A 16,069-nucleotide genomic window follows, 5' to 3' on the forward strand; every position below is an offset into this window, starting at 1 on the left:
CCATTGAAGCAATTTTCTACATGTGATGGGTTTTTAGAATTTGCATTCACTCGTGCAGCACTGTGACTGAGAAATAACTGTTGAGCCACACTTCGGTAAGGAATTGCCTGAAAGCTGTCTGTGCAGATTTCTCATTCCAGAACGTTCCTTTCTAGTCAGCCTCTGCCTCATTCTTTGTTCTAAGCCTATCCTAAACCCTATGAAACTACGTTATATTCTGCATGTCCTACGTACCTTACATGTGCACACACACACACACACACACACACACGCAGGTGTACAATGTGCAAATCCCCTGGGTCTCCTTCCCATAGGTGTTTCTCTCAGCTAATCGTAGGCTATTGGAGGGGCAGTTTCTACAATACTCATCTAATATCAACAGTAGTTGATATTTGGGAATTGCTTTGATATTATGTGATGGGCACTTAATATGCAAAATTTCATCTAATTTTCAAAAATTGAATGAAGTTTTTATTTTCCCCAGAGCGGGCAAAAAGGTCAGCTCGTTGTCCCCAGTGTCCATACTTTGCCCTCTATAGAGGAAAAAAGTCTTGTAAATGAGCGTCTCTTGATAAAATGAAGGAATTAAATATGGTTCATTATGAAGATTTTAAGCAAAAAAAAAAATTTATCATGATACAATGAACTTCTACATACTTACCTACTAACTAGTATCTCCAGTCAATAGTTTTTGTATCTTTCATCCATATTTATTTTACTGTGTGCGTATATGTACATATGTGTGTGTGCATGTGCGCGTGCATGTGCATATGTACACATGTAAGGTATGTAGGACATGCAGAATATAACGTAGTTTCAAAGGGTTTAGGATAGGCTTAGAGTAAAGAATAAGACAGGAAAATTCTGGAACGAGCAATCTGCACAGACAACTTTCAGGCAATTCATTGCCAAACTGTGGCTCAACGGATATCCTAATGTCAGACACTTTTGCATTTCTGTAGATGGCAGAGTGGTGGTCTCAAAAAGGCACTTCCATATTCTAAGTCCCTGTACCTGTGAACGATACTATTTGTTAAGAGATGAAATGTTATCTTATTTGAAGTAAGTCTTTGCCTAACATAATCACCTCAAAGATATAGAGATGAAGAAATCATCATGAATGATCTATGTCGGCCCTGCATCCAGTGACAAGTCTCTTTCCATGAGGAATGTAGGACAAGGGTTAGCAGACAGAGAAGATGAGGGGACAGTATGAAGATAGAAGCCATAGATGGGGGATTATCAGTCACGAGCCAAGGATTGTGTAGAGGTACCAGACGTTGGACTAAGCAAGGACATATTCTCCTTCAGAAGTACAGAAGGGAACACTGTCCAACACCTTGATTTTAAGTGCTTGCTTCTAGAACTGAGAAACAACGAACAAATGAATTTTTGCTGTTTTGCATCAAGCTCCTTAGAATTTGCTACAGCATCTCTGAGAACTAGTACCACCTGGCATATTCTAGTATGTATCATAAATAAGGATAGCCTTCTACATAAATACAGTACAGTGATCACACATAAGAAAACTGACCCTATTGACCTAATTCTGCTAATACCTTGGTGTTAATGCTTCCCAGAAGTCGCATAGAGTGTTTTTTATGAGATCTATTAGAGAATAATATACTACATTTGGTTATTATTCCTTGTAAGTATTTTTTTCTTCTAGAAAAATGTCCCCTTTATCCTTTCTACCCTGTTTCCATGGCACTGAATTATTGCTAAAGCTGATAAATTACTCACATTATAGGAGTACCCCTTGGATAGAGTGAGAGGCTGTTGCAAGGTGGTGATTCTGCTGGGAGAGTTCCAAAGCTCACTGGGTCCTGTACTGCTTATAACAATCTCCCTGCGGGAAGGGCTAATGGGAGGCAGTGACAAAGGAGAGACAACTTTCTCCACTGGCTGACATCTTTTGCGGGCTTCTTCTCTCTTCTTATATTGGAAGATATTAAGGCTCAGTAAGTAATGGCCAGAGAGGAGGTAGGATAAACCCCCTTCCCACTGAAAGCATGGTTCTACACACACACACACACACACACACACACACACACACACACACACACAAACACACACACTTACAATGTTTTGATGTCTGAATGTTTGAGACCCAAGGAAGATAGTGGTACGGCTCATTCAGAATTGGAAGGCCTGGGAAGAAGAAGGGCCATCCTAGATAAAGGGCAGCAGAAGACCAGGATGCAGCAGAATATGAAAGAAATACATTCCCCCTTTCTAGTCTATTGTTCTATTTATACCTTCAGTGGAGAGTGATGCCTACTTACATTCTCGGAAGGCAGTCTACTTCATTGAATCTACCAGCTCAGGCTTTAATCCTATATAGACATTCTCAGAAATAATGTTTAGCAGAATAAATGGATGTTTTACCAACTGGTCAAGCTGAAGCATTAGATTGACCATCAAGTATGTTGTAATTGGCACTGCCTCCAAAGTCCTTGTATTTCATGCAGGTCTCACTGAGGCAAGAATTTCATCTTTTGGACTCTATTCCTCTATAAATATTAGACACTTCCATGAAAAATAGCACACCTCTAAAATTTGAACACGAATGCCTTGTATTGCTAATGAAGTTGTTTTTTGTTTGTTTGTTTTGGTTTTTTGTTTTGTTTTTTTACCATACACATGTCTTGCCTACTGATTACATCATTGAAAGGGATCTGGGGCTGATGGGTGTTTAATAATGAAAGCCTTCATCTGCTTTCTAACTTCACACAGGACTAGATGTTCAATGAGAGAACTAGAGTGGAGAACTGAGTGCTTAGCCACCAGTTTTGGCATCCATTATGTACCTAGAAGGAAGAAAGGCAAAGCCTCTGAGATTCTTGGCTGAGGGGACACCTCATTAATTCTGAAAGGACTCTGAAAGAGAAATGATGGCCCTGTTTAGAATGTTCAAGGTGTTTCTTGACCTTTCCTAGATTAACTATCATGGTCAAGGCCAAGAAATGTCCTTTTGTCACTGTCTCAAGGTCTGACATTTGTATTCTTTCCTGCCTCTTGTTTGACTTAAGGCTGCCTTTGGGCATTTATTGACCGGATTAGCACATTAGTTTTACTATTTTCTTCTATGTCCTTTTATGTTCTGGTGAGTTTATTAGTTGAAACCAGTTTTCTTCTGAGAGTTTATTCCAAAGGCCTTTACAGAAGGCGGGCATATTTCCTTTTCTCATAAAGATAAGAACACATTGGTAAGCTAAATAAAGTTAGTGAATTGTCTAAGACTGAACGGTGGATCCGATTCCATGACAAACTCCCTTATAAAGAAGCCACTTCAACCCCTCAGGCTTCCTTCTCCAGACACATGAACCATGGAAAAACAAGTACTTCTTTTGGTACCTGGTCGTGTCCCTTTGTTTTCTCTGGAGACATTTTTGTGACCCAAAACTAGCTGTCAGTATTTAGGATCTCTACCTGGGCTCCAGGAAAGGCAGAATCATGAGTTCTCTTTGAGTACATACCAATAGTCCAAGAGCAACTATAGAAGACAGGCCATATTTAGGAATATATGGAAACTATATTTCAGAGGGAAGAAAACATGAAATTTCATGTACTCCCAATGATAAGTTCTCATACCCAAATTAATCCACTAACATACTTCCTAGTGCTCTTCATTTTAATGGCATGCTTACTCAACAGTGTCTGATTAATAATCTCACTTTGGTTTTGTACAATTATGTATCATTTTTCCACAGAAGCATCTTGGAAGCGCCTGGAAACCATGAGGGTGCTATTAAAACATGCCTGGATCTGAGAATGTACAAGCAGTCCTTTATACTCACCCTGGACCTATCCTACAGTTTGCTTCTAAGCCTATCTTCCCTTAGGCCATCCCATAATCTTTTTTGATGACTTTTAATCTGTCTTTCTAGAATGAAAAAGAATCAAGTAACGGCTTTCAATTATTCGAAAATAAAAAACGACTTTCTGTCAGCCAGTACAATTTTGTAGTTCAAAGCTAATCAAGTATTAAAATGCCGCAAACATTACTTTCAAGAATTCCTGATTGATTTGCCTGCTTGTACTTCCGTTTTCTTGCCTGCGCTTATCACCAGCGAAGAAAAAAAAATCCTTTCAAGATTCCTAGATAGTTTCTTGCTACTGCCTTTTTTTCTATTTTTGCTGCCATGACAGAATTATATGTAATGAACAGAAATTTATTTGTCTTACAGTTTGAAGGCTAGAAGTCCAAAAAGGAGCATTGGGCCAAAGTATATTAGCTTATACCAGCCAGGTAGAGGAGCAAAGGATGGAGAGGGAGGAGTGGGGGAGGGGAGGGTCATAGATGCTCCTTCATCAGGAACCCACACCTGCAACAACTATCTTCTCATCATAATGGCAAGAATTCATTGCCCTAATTAACCATATATTAAATAGGCTACCTCTCACCTGTGAGAATGAGGTTTTTAGGACACGACTGTGGTTAACACATACAAATCATAGCACACATGATCTAAAAATCACCTCCCATAGACAGCTTTGTATAGTAGATTCTCTTTAAGACATTTAGATACAAAAGTGAATACAAATTCAATACCAGCCACACCTACTGGATTCTTGTAAGCTGCGTCAGGTTGAAGCAGACATCAGAAAGCTCTCATGGAAAATGATCTTATGGAATAACTCTAACCTTCATCTGGCTCTAAACCCCACAGTCCCAAAATACAGAAAAGTTTCAAGCTCTCAGTATAGCTGGAAAGGTAAAGACAGATGGAAAAAATGAAAATTAATTAAATCTGGGAGCATGCAAACAAAAATATTTCTTAAATGAAATATAGAGTGAGCATAGCACTAAGGTTTGGTTCTATGTTTTAAATTAGTCATCCTCTAACTAATGTTTAGTAGCACCATCATTGCACTGCTGCAGGATCTCTCTCTCTCTCTCTCTCTCTCTCTCTCTCTCTCTCTCTCGTGTGTGTGTGTGTGTGTGTGTGTGTGTGTGTGTATTGCTTGTATAGAAGTAGGCTTCCACATATCTTTTTTAAAATTTATTTAGTGTTATTTATTCATCCTTGTGCTCTGTCTGTGTTCCTCCACCATAGTTTAACCCTTACAGATCCCTTACTCCCTTGTCACCTTTATGCCACTGTATTCTGTCTCCTCTCTCTTAGAAGTCCTCCCCGTGGCCCTTTAGTAACATTATGACTTCTGTGCATATTGCAAATGAAATGAATATATCACAGGACCCAAAGCTAACATCCACAGGTAAGAGAAAGCATGTGACATTTGTGTATCTAGTTCTGGATGAATGTTTCCAGCTCCATCCACTTACTAAAATGGTTCACTATTCTTAATAACAAAATAAGATTCCATTATGTAAATATAACACATTTGCAATATCCATTCATCAGTTGGTGAACATCCAGGCTGTTTTCGTTTCCTGACTACTCTGAGTAGAGCAGTTATGGATATAAATAATATGTATCCATAGAATAAAGATATGGAGTCCTTTGGAAATATACTGAAGATTAATATATCTGAATCATACGATTGGTCTAAATTTCGAAAGTGACTGCCCCAGAAATGAGTAAGGGGTTCCCTTTCCTCACATCTACCTAACCATTGTTGTCATCTTCTATTTGTCTTTCTTTCTTTCTTTCTTTCTTTCTTTCTTTCTTTCTTTCTTTCTTTCTTTCTTTCTTTCTTTCCTTTCTTTCTTTCTTTCTTCCTTTCTTTGCCCTTCTGACAAGAGAGAGTCAAAATCTCAAATAGTTTTAAATTACATTTCTCTGACAGCTATAGATGTTGAACATTTTAAAAAATGCCTCTTTTTTTACTTTATCTTACAAGGACTCTAGTTCTAGGACCAACTTTTTACATTGGGTTGTTTTTTTTTTCCCTGTTGTTGTTTAATTTTTTAGTTCTTTATGTATTCTGGATTCTAGACTTCTATTAGATGTACAGCAGGTAAAGGTTTTTCGCATTCTGTCGGCTGCTACTAGAATGATGATATTCCTTGTTGTATAAAACCTGGGTATTATCATAGGATCCTATCTATTAACTGTCAGTTTTAATGCCTGCGCTATTGGAGTCTGGTTCAGAAGGTCCTTTCCTGTGCCTGTTGAGTTAGTGTATTCTCTGGTTTCTCTTCTCTCAAAATCAGGGCATCAGGGCTTATGTTGAAGTCCTCGATCCCTTTGGCCTTGAGTTTTGTGTAGGGGGAGAGATAAGAATCAAGTTTCATTCTTCTACATACAAATCACCAGTTTAATCAATAGCATTTGTTGAATATGCTATTTTTTTTCTCCAGTGTGAACTGTTGACTTCTTTGTAAAAAAAAAAAAAAAAAAGAAAGAAAAGAAAAAGGAAAAAAAACAAAACTCAAAACCAAACCAAACAAAAACAAACAGACAAACAGATAATAACAACAAACCCCTAAATATCAGGTTGCCGCAGGGGTGTGGGTTTATACATGGGTTCTCAATTCTAGTTGAGTGATGAAGTCTGTTTCCATGCCAACACTATGATGGTTTCCTTACCATAGCCCTGCAATAGAACTCGAGATTTGGATGCTGATGGCTCCAGCAGCTTCTTGTTGCTCTTTGTATTTTTAAAGGAAATTAATATTTCCTCTTTTTCAATTTCTATTAAGAATTATGTTGGGATTTTGAAGGGTATTGTATTAAACCTTTAGATTGGTTTTACTAGGTTAGCCATTTCCACAATATTAATATTGCCAGTCCATGAACACAGCAAGTCTTTCCATTTTTCTATTATCTTCCTTAATTTTTTTCAGTGTCTTAAAGTTTTCATTGTACAAGTCTCTCACTTCCTTGGTTAGATTTATTCCAAGATAATTTGGCAAGATGATTGTGAATGATATGCCATGATGTTTTTCTGTTTGCATCTACAAAGGCTACTAATTTTGTGTGCTGATTTTGTATGCTGTTACTCTGCTAAATGTATTTATCAGCTGAAGGAGTTTTCTGATTGAGATTTAGGATCGCTTACATAGTCTGCAAAGAAAAACTAACTTCTTTCTTTCCCAGTTATAATCCTTGTAAGGAAAACACAAGTGGGGAGAGTAGATATTCTAGTCTTGTTCCTAATTTTAGTAGAAATTCTTTGAGTTTTTCTGTATTTAGGGTAATGTAGGATGTGAGCTTCTTGAATATTCCCTGTAGTATGTTGAGATATGTCCACTGTATCCATATTCTCCCAGAACTTTTCTCATAAATGAATATTGGATTTTGTCAAATGGTCATATGATTTCTGTTCTTTAGTTTATTTATGTGGCAGGTTAATTTATTAATTCATGTATTATGAATCATTTCTGCATCTCTGAGATGAAGCTGACTTGATTATGGTGTATAATCTTGCTGTATTCTCGAATCAAGTTTACCAGTATTTTATTGGGAACTTTTTGTGTTTGTATCATCAGAGATATTGGACTATATAGTTCTCTTTTTCCTGATTATTTGTATAATTTTGGTATTGGGATAATTCTAGCTTCACAGATTGAATGTGAAAGCATTTCTTTTTCTGTGTTGAGGAGTAACTTGAGGAGTATTGGTGTTAGTTGTTTTGTGAGGGTCTGGTGGGATTCTGTATTGAATCCATCTGACCCTGAGCCTTTTTAGTTGGGAGATTTTTAATATATGCTTCTACCTCATTGGGTGTTGATAGGTTATATCTCGGCCACCAGTGAAATGAGTCAATTAAAACTCAATAGGAATATATTAAAGGCAGATTTATTGAGAAACTGCTTTTAAGCTCTTGTTCACTGGCCCCAAAGAAGTCACCTTGGGGAGAGTGGAAAATAGGACGGAGAAGAGAAATAGAGAAAGGGCATGGGCGCATAATGAGAGAGAGAGAGAGAGAGAGAGAGAGAGAGAGAGAGAGAGAGAGAGGAAGAAGAAGAAGAAGAAGAAGAAGAAGAAGAAGAAGAAGAAGAAGAAGAAGAAGAAGAAGAAGAGGGAAAGGGAGGGGGGGGAGGGGGAGGAGGAGGAGGAGGAGGAGGAAGAGGAGGAGGAGGAAGAGGAGGAGGAGGAATAGGAGAAGGAGGTAGAGGAGGAGGAGGAAGAGGAGGAGGAGGAAGAGGAGGAGGAGGAGGAGGAGGAGGAGGAGGAGGAGGAGGAGGAGGAGAAGAAGAAGAAGAAGAAGAAGAAGAAGAAGAAGAAGAAGAAGAAGAAGAAGAAGAAGAAGAAGAAGAAGAAGAAGAAGAAGAAGAAGAGGAAGAAGAAGAAGAAGAAGAGAGATTATATAGGAAGGTGCCCCGAGGAGCAGGGCAGCCTAGCATCTGGGCTGCAAAGTTCAGGGCTGGGGTCAGTGTATGCCGGGTAGGGAATGAGGGATGCTGGAAGAATCCAGAGGCCAGTGTTGCTGGGTCTGAAACCAAACAGGTATTAGTAGTCCCTTTAAATTATTTATTCATCCTGAGTTTACTTTAGTTAACTTTGGTAGAATATATATATACATCCATACATACATACATACATACATATATACATACGTACATACATAGTCCCAATTCTAGTCCCTCAAGAGCAGAGGTGGTAAGCTTCTTAACATTTCCATACAATATTTCATCCTGTTGGGTCTCAGTAAGCACTTGTTCTATGGAAGATAGATCACAATAAATGTTTACTTGGTAGATAAATGGCCTTGAATACATCATAGAGATCAAAACAAGAGTCTAAGAAACTGAGTCTAAATCCACAGTTTCAGCAGGAACCTCTATGAGATGTCTATCGATTATAGGAGCCACCTAAAATCTGGGCAAAGGGCACTCAAGGAACCACAAGATAGTTCAGTGGGGACCTCTGGGGACAACATAGTCAGTCTACTGGTGTTACCTGGTTGTTTAATCTACTCTATTAAATTAAATTTTAAAGTGTTTAAGGGAAAGGAGTATAATTTCTTTTTATGTTTTATATATACCTTACAAATATTTTTCAAGAATAAATTTTACCCTGCACACTTTTCTCTGGAAGTGACTGAACCTCTTTTTTGCTATTTCATTATTTTCTTTAAGATAAGACATGGAACATGAGAAAGGTGCTTCCCTTCCAGCAGTGGATTTGGGGGAGGAGATTCTGTCATTAATAATTAACTGAAAGCATGAACATGAGTGAAGGTAGAAACCCCTATCATTCAGCAACACATCTGCTTGCTATTGACTCTCCCCACTAGCATGCAAACTCTGCCAGACCTCAGATCAATATCTGTTTGGTTTGCTAGCATATCCTGAGCACCTAAGGAAAGTTTGGGGTGCATTAAACACGCTAAATAAATATTTGTTGATGGAAGAAACAGGGGAAGAGGAGAGAAGAGACTGAGGGAGGGAAGACTTTTGTATATGGAAATGTATAATAACTATGCATCCGTGCTAATATCTATCCTACTTCATTGGTAAGTGATCTAAGAAACACACCTGCTGGAATCAAATTCTCTCCAAGACTCCAGTGGAGGGACATTCTGAAGCAAGAGGAATAAACTGTAAAAGAAAAGGAAAGAAAAGAAAAGAAGATGGCTGTATGACTGGGCAGGAAAATGGCATGTAAGCTCCAAGCAGACAGATGTTAGAAGATAATGCATCATGGGAAAATGGCACAAATGTGCCTATAAGATAATGGTTTCTAACTACCTGATCAGAATCGGGAAAAACCAAAGGAGTTGTTGACTACAGCCTACTTTATGTGCAAGGATTACACCTCAACTTCAATGCAGTAGAAGAAACATTACTTTAATTATGCACTTCTGCACTTGGATGAGAAGTATTTCTAGAAAATAAGTACATTTTCCCCTAATGGTCATGACATAGTTTTGGGATTTTTTTCCCCTAGTCTTTCGATGTCTTTCTTTCAAGCCTATTGCTTTGACTATGAGCCTATTTGGTCTTACCAAAAAAGGTGTGTGTGTGTGTGTGTGTGTGTGTGTGTGTGTGTGTGTGTGTGTGTGTGTGTGCGTGTAAAACCATAGTTCAGGTGACATGGTTAGATGCCTCTCTCTAACCCCTCTACAAGGAGAGTTTTTATAGCATTTGCTGTAAGTTCTGTGGCTGTCACTTGATCCATGTCATAGATTTAATATGTATACATATATAAGTATATTCTCATTATAGCTAACTATAGACTGAAGAATATTTGCTATTCATATCCTATCCTTATGTCCTGTGTAGATCCAATGTAGTTAAAGTTTTTACTTATTGCAATCAAAAAAAGAAAAAGAAAGAAAGCCTTTTACAATTTGGAAGTGTTAAGTTTACAAAGAGTGGACTCATGGTAGTTTTTCTTCACTGTTCACAAGATTTATGGTCGCCTAGGAGACACACCTCTGAGCATATCTGTAAGGGCATTTCCGAGAGACTTAACAGAGGAAAGAGGACCCATCCTGAATGTCCTGAATGTCAGCAGCACCTTTCCATGGGCTGAAGTTTTAGACTAAATAAAAGGGTGGGGCAGAGTTTGTTTAGCAGCAGTGCTCATCTTTCTGATTTCTGGTCTATTAAAACATGAGCCAGCAGCTGCTACAAGGGACTGCCAATGCAGGGTCTTTCCTGCCATCACGGACCATGTGCAAACTGTGGGTGCAAAACTGTGATCCAAAAAATATCTTTCTCCCTTAAAATTGATTCTCCTCAAATATTTGGTCACAGCAACAAGAAGGAAAACAAACACATCAGGGTATCAGCTAGACATCTTTATTTTCCTAGAAAAAAACAAACAAAACAAAAAAATCCTATAGCCTGTTACCCTATTAAATGGGAACACTGAGGTAGGAAGATTGCTGGGGGTTTGAGATCAGCTGGGACAGCATAATAAGCCAGCCCTTGGCTACAGAATCAGACTGTGTCTTGCTAGCATGGTTATGAAGGAAGAAACCCCTTATTAACTGTTGGTGAGAGGGCAAATTGGTGAGGCTACTCTGAAAATCAGTGTTCAGATGCTTCAAAAACTAAAATCTATCGTATGACTTAGCTACACCATTCCTTCACGTACACTCAGGGGACTCAACATCTTGCTTCATAGATCCTTGCCCAGCCATGGTCATTGCTACCTATTCACAATGTCCAGGAAGTGGAAACAATCTGCTCTTCAACGGATGAATGCATAATGAAGGTGTGGTGTGTATACATAATGGAATGCTGTTTAGCTGTAAAGAAAAAGGAAATCATGAGATTTGGAGGTAAATGAATGGAGCTACAGAAAAATTACCCCGAGTGAGATAACCTAGACCCAGAAAGAAAGATGCTGCATGGCGTTTCTCACCTGTGGATCGTAGTTCCACATCATTACATATGAGTATACAACATGGGCTAACTGCAGAAATCAGGAAAATATGAAGGGACCAGTGGAGGATGGAGTAGCAGGGTTTAAGCTTGAGAGGGGACTGGAGAGATAACAGGAGGTGAGATGATGTTAGAGACAGAAAAGGCTGGGAAGGATAGAGGGAAATCAATAAAGAGAGAGGAGGCTGGGAAGGATGGATGGAGGTCAATAAAGGGAGAGGAGGGAAGGACAAATGACACCATGGCTGTTTGATAAAACCTCAAGGAATCACACTATTTAAAATTTACCTAAAATTATACAATAATACATATAAGTATATTAAACCCACACATTTATATCTGAAAAGCAATTAGGCCCCTTGTGCTGACAGTGATAACCTCAAGGCTGACAAAACTCCAACAGGAAACAAACAAACCAACAATTAAAAAAAACAAACCTTCCCTTTAAACGATTAGGAAGTATAGTTCAAGTGACTCCCCAAACAATACAAACAATTGGTGTAGTCCTTGGCTGTCTCTCAGATGATGAAGTTATCCTCTATTGCTGAAGTTATTTTATTGCATTCTCAGGACATAAGACTCAAATGATTTCACCTGTATCTGACCTAAAAGCCTTATTCTTGTCATCTAGCTTCTACAGTACTAGAAAATACTATGCAAGCTGCCAAGGGAAGGCAATTAAATAGTCCTACCCACTACAGCACTTATGAACCTTGAATGTTACCAATATGACAAGATGTGTGTAAAAGTACAATAGGGGCACTTACCTGTTAGTGACTAGCACTTTGCTAGACCACGTAATTCCTTACTACATTCTAAATCTTGTGTTTACATTCTATTAAACAGTGTTTTCCTAGAAATAGCTATCAAAACAAGACTGAAATGGTGGCAATATTGATGGACAATATCTATATGTCATGCATCAATATGTCAATATCAAATGTCAATATGTCAAAATGTCAATGTCAATGGACATCAATATCAATAGGAAATTTTACAGGGTCCTACCCATAGACAAAGACATGTGCAGGCAATTAATGACTACTAGAGGTACAGTAAGCCTCTCCCAGGGACAGGACTCCTTATTGGTTGTTCAATGCAGAGTTTTCAACCCTGAAGTTGTATACACATAAACAACAAAAATGAACTCAGTACTTTCTATAAAACCATATTTGCAGATAGATATTGTTTAAATTTGACTTTGTCCTAGAATATTTTTTTCTCCATCCATGGTGTTTTAAATTTTTGCTGGGTATGGCTAGCATCTGTGGCCACTTAGAGTCTAAAAGTGAAAGACTTCTATAACAATAACTTCAAGTCTTTGAAGAAAGAAATTGAAGAGGATATCCAAAGATAGAAAGATTACTCATACTCATGGATCTGAAGGAATAACATAGTAAAAATGGCCATCCTACCAAGAGAAATCTTCTTAAAATTGCAACATGATTCTTTACAGACCTTGAAAGAACAATGCTCAAATTCAAATGGATAAACAAACAAAATCCAAGATACATAAAACAATCCTGTATAGTAAAAGTATTTCTAGAGGTATTACCATCCCTGACTGTCCTACAGAGCAATAGTAATAAAAACTGCATGGTATTGGTATAGAAACAGACAGATTAGTCAGTGGAATCAAAATAAAATATCTTCAACAAATTGTCTGCTCTAACTGGATGTCAGAGTGTAGAAGAATGCAAATAGATCCATATCTATCACCCTGCACAAAACTCAAGTCCACATGTATCAAAGATCTCAACATAAAACCAGATACACTGAGTCTGGTAGAAGAAAAAGTGGGGAATAACCTTAAACTCATTGGCACAAAAGACACAACTTCCTGAACAGAACAACCACACAGGCACTAAGACCGACAATTAGGACTTCATGAAACCGAAAAGCTTCTGTAAAGCCAAGGTCACTGTCAATAGGACAAAATGGGAGCCTACAAAATGGGAAACAATTTTCATCAATTCCATATCTGACAGAGGGCTAATTTCCAAAATGTATAAAGAACTCAAGAAACTATACTTCAAGTAAACAAATAATCCATTTTTAAAAAGTGAGATGCAGATCTAAACAGAGAATTTTCAAGAAAGGAAGCACTTAAATGTTTCATGAAAAACTTTCAACTAGATTATGTCAGATTATCTTATTCATAACTTGATATTAATTAAGTCATCAGAGGAGATACATGCAAAAGATGAGAATGGAAAAGTATTGTTTGAGATAGTAGATCTCTGTGCTATGGGGGAGGCATTGGAGATGTATAAGGATGTAGGTTTGGCCAAGTCCATCACGACGTCCAACTTTAACCACAGGCAGCTAGAGATGATCCTGAACAAGTCAGGGCTCAATTACAAGCCTATGTGCGACCAGGTAGAATGTCACCCTTATCTGAGCCAGAGCCAGCTGCTGGAGTTCTGCAAGTCAAGAGACATTATTCCGGTTGCCTACCGGGCCCTGGGGTCTCAGCATCCTATAACTTGGGTGGACAAGAACGCCCCATTTCTTTTGAATAGTCCAGTTCTTTGTGCCATGGCCAAAAAGCACAATCAAAGTCCAACTCAGATTGCCCTTTGCTACCAGGTGCAGCATGGGGTTGTTGCCCTGGCCCATAGTTATGAAGAGAATGAGATGCAAGAGAACATTTGAGTATTTGAATTCCAGCCACCTATAGAGAATCTGGCAGTCTGAGATGGTCTGAACAGACACTTCAGATCTTTTCCTGTGGACATTGCTGCTGGACACCCCAATTTTCCATTTTTTTAATGGATATTAATATGAGAGCACTTGTCATGGCATCTACCTAAGCTCCTAAATGTGGGTAATGATACTACTGCCAATGGAGGCGATGCTAATGAGACTCAGCACTTCTGGGTGGTCCATATGACTCTTAACACATTACTACCAATTGGAGCCACGTTCACTAGCCTACAGGAGAGACACTAAGTTTTTAATCACTTACTGAAATAAAAGTAACTCTTTTTTTTTCTCTTCAAAAAGAAAGAAATGTTTAACATCCCTAGCCATCAAGGAAATGCAAATCAAAAAATCTCTGAGATTCCATTCCTGACAGAAGGGCTAAGATCAAAAACATGAATGGCAGATCATGCTGGTAAGAATACGGAGCAAGGAGACCACTCTTCCATTGCTGGTGGGAAGGCAAACTTGTTCAACATCTGTGAAAATCCGTGACAGTTTATCAGAAAACTTGGAATTGATCTACTTCAAGACACAACTATACCACTCCTGAACAAAAACTCAAAGGATATTCCATTCTCCCACAAGGACACTTGCTCAACTATGTTCATAATAGTTTTATTTTTAATAGAAACTAGGAACAACCCATATGTCCTTCAAACAAAGAATGGATGAAGAAGATGTGGTATATTTATCCAGTGAAGTATTACTCAGCTGTTAAAAATAACATCATGACATTTGCAGTCAAATAGATGGAACTAGAAAAAAATCATCCCGAGTGAGATAACCCAGACCCAGAAGGACAAACATGGTATATACTCAATTATAAGTGTAAATTAGCTGTAAAGAATAGCCACACTACAACCTACAGATCCAGAAATGCTAAGCAACAAGGAGGGCTCAAAGGAGGAGGCATGAAGTCTTTGAGAAGTAGAAATAGAAGACATATTGTGGGAAGACTGGGGAACATGGGGACAGGAGGAATCGGGTGGAGGCAGGGTGGAGGGAGAAAGTACTGGGAGAGATAAATGAAATTGGAGGCATGTCGGTATAGGCTAGAAAACTAGTATAATGGAAACTCCCGGGAATCTACAAGGTAACCCTAGCAAAGATTCCTAGCAATGAGGAATGCAGACCCTAAACTGGTCATCGGTTTTACCCAGGTAGACTTCCAATAGAGGGATTGGAACACCAAACCTGACACAAAACCTTCAGCCTACAATTTGTCCTGCCTACATTATGTGCTGGGTTAAAGATGGCAACCACTGACTGGTCCAGCTTGAAACCCATGCCACGAGAGACACCCCTGACACTACCTAGAGGGTCAGGAACCAGAGGATGAATAGCCCAGAGATCCGGGATAGACCTAAACAGGACTGGTAATTTTTTTTTTTAAAAAAAAGTCAATGAAATGGTCCCTAATGAAATTACATTATACTCATAGACAGGAGCGTAGCATAACTGTCCTCAGAGAGACTTCATTTAGCAATTGATGAAAACAGATCTGAGACCCACAGCCAAACATTAGGCAGAGCTCAGGGAATCCTGCTGAAGAGAAGAAGAATTGTAGGAATTAGAGGAGTCAAGGGAGGGCACCAAAGAATATCCACAGAATCAACTAAGCTGGGCTCACAGGGGCTCACAGAGACAGAACCAACAATCAAGGAGCCTGCATGGGTCTGAGCTAAGCTCTCTGTATGTATGTTAAGGTTACGCGTACTTTGATCTTTTTGAGGAACTCCTAACAGTGGAAGCAGGGGCTGTCTCTGACTCTTTTGCCTGCTTTTAAGAACCCTTTCCTTCTGCTGGGTTGCCTGGACTAGTGTTAGTACAAGGGGTGGTGCCTGGTCTACTGCTACATGATTGTCCAGATTTGGTTGAATTCTATGAGGGTCCTACCCTACCCTTTTCTTCAGATAAAAGGAGGAGTGGGTGGGGATGGGATGGGAAAGGGGACTGAGATGGGGGAAGGGGAAAGGGGAAACTGTTTAGAATGTAACATATGAGAGAAGAATAAATAAAATTTAAAATAAAATAAGAAATAGACCTGTGTGTGTGTGGAGAGAGGGAGAGAGAGAGAGAGAGAGAAAGAGAGAGACAGAGAGAGAGAGAGAGATT

At 38.8% G+C, this 16,069-nt stretch overlaps 1 pseudogene; it reads left to right on the forward strand.

Annotated features, from left to right (window-relative positions):
- The window catches only part of LOC116904460, a 51,756-nt pseudogene extending 37,736 nt beyond the window's left edge, over positions 1 to 14,020 (forward strand).
- The last annotated feature ends 2,049 nt before the right edge of the window (positions 14,021 to 16,069 follow it).

Source organism: Rattus rattus, chromosome 6 (assembly GCF_011064425.1).
Source record: "Rattus rattus isolate New Zealand chromosome 6, Rrattus_CSIRO_v1, whole genome shotgun sequence".
In the NCBI taxonomy this organism is placed as follows: domain Eukaryota; kingdom Metazoa; phylum Chordata; class Mammalia; order Rodentia; family Muridae; genus Rattus; species Rattus rattus.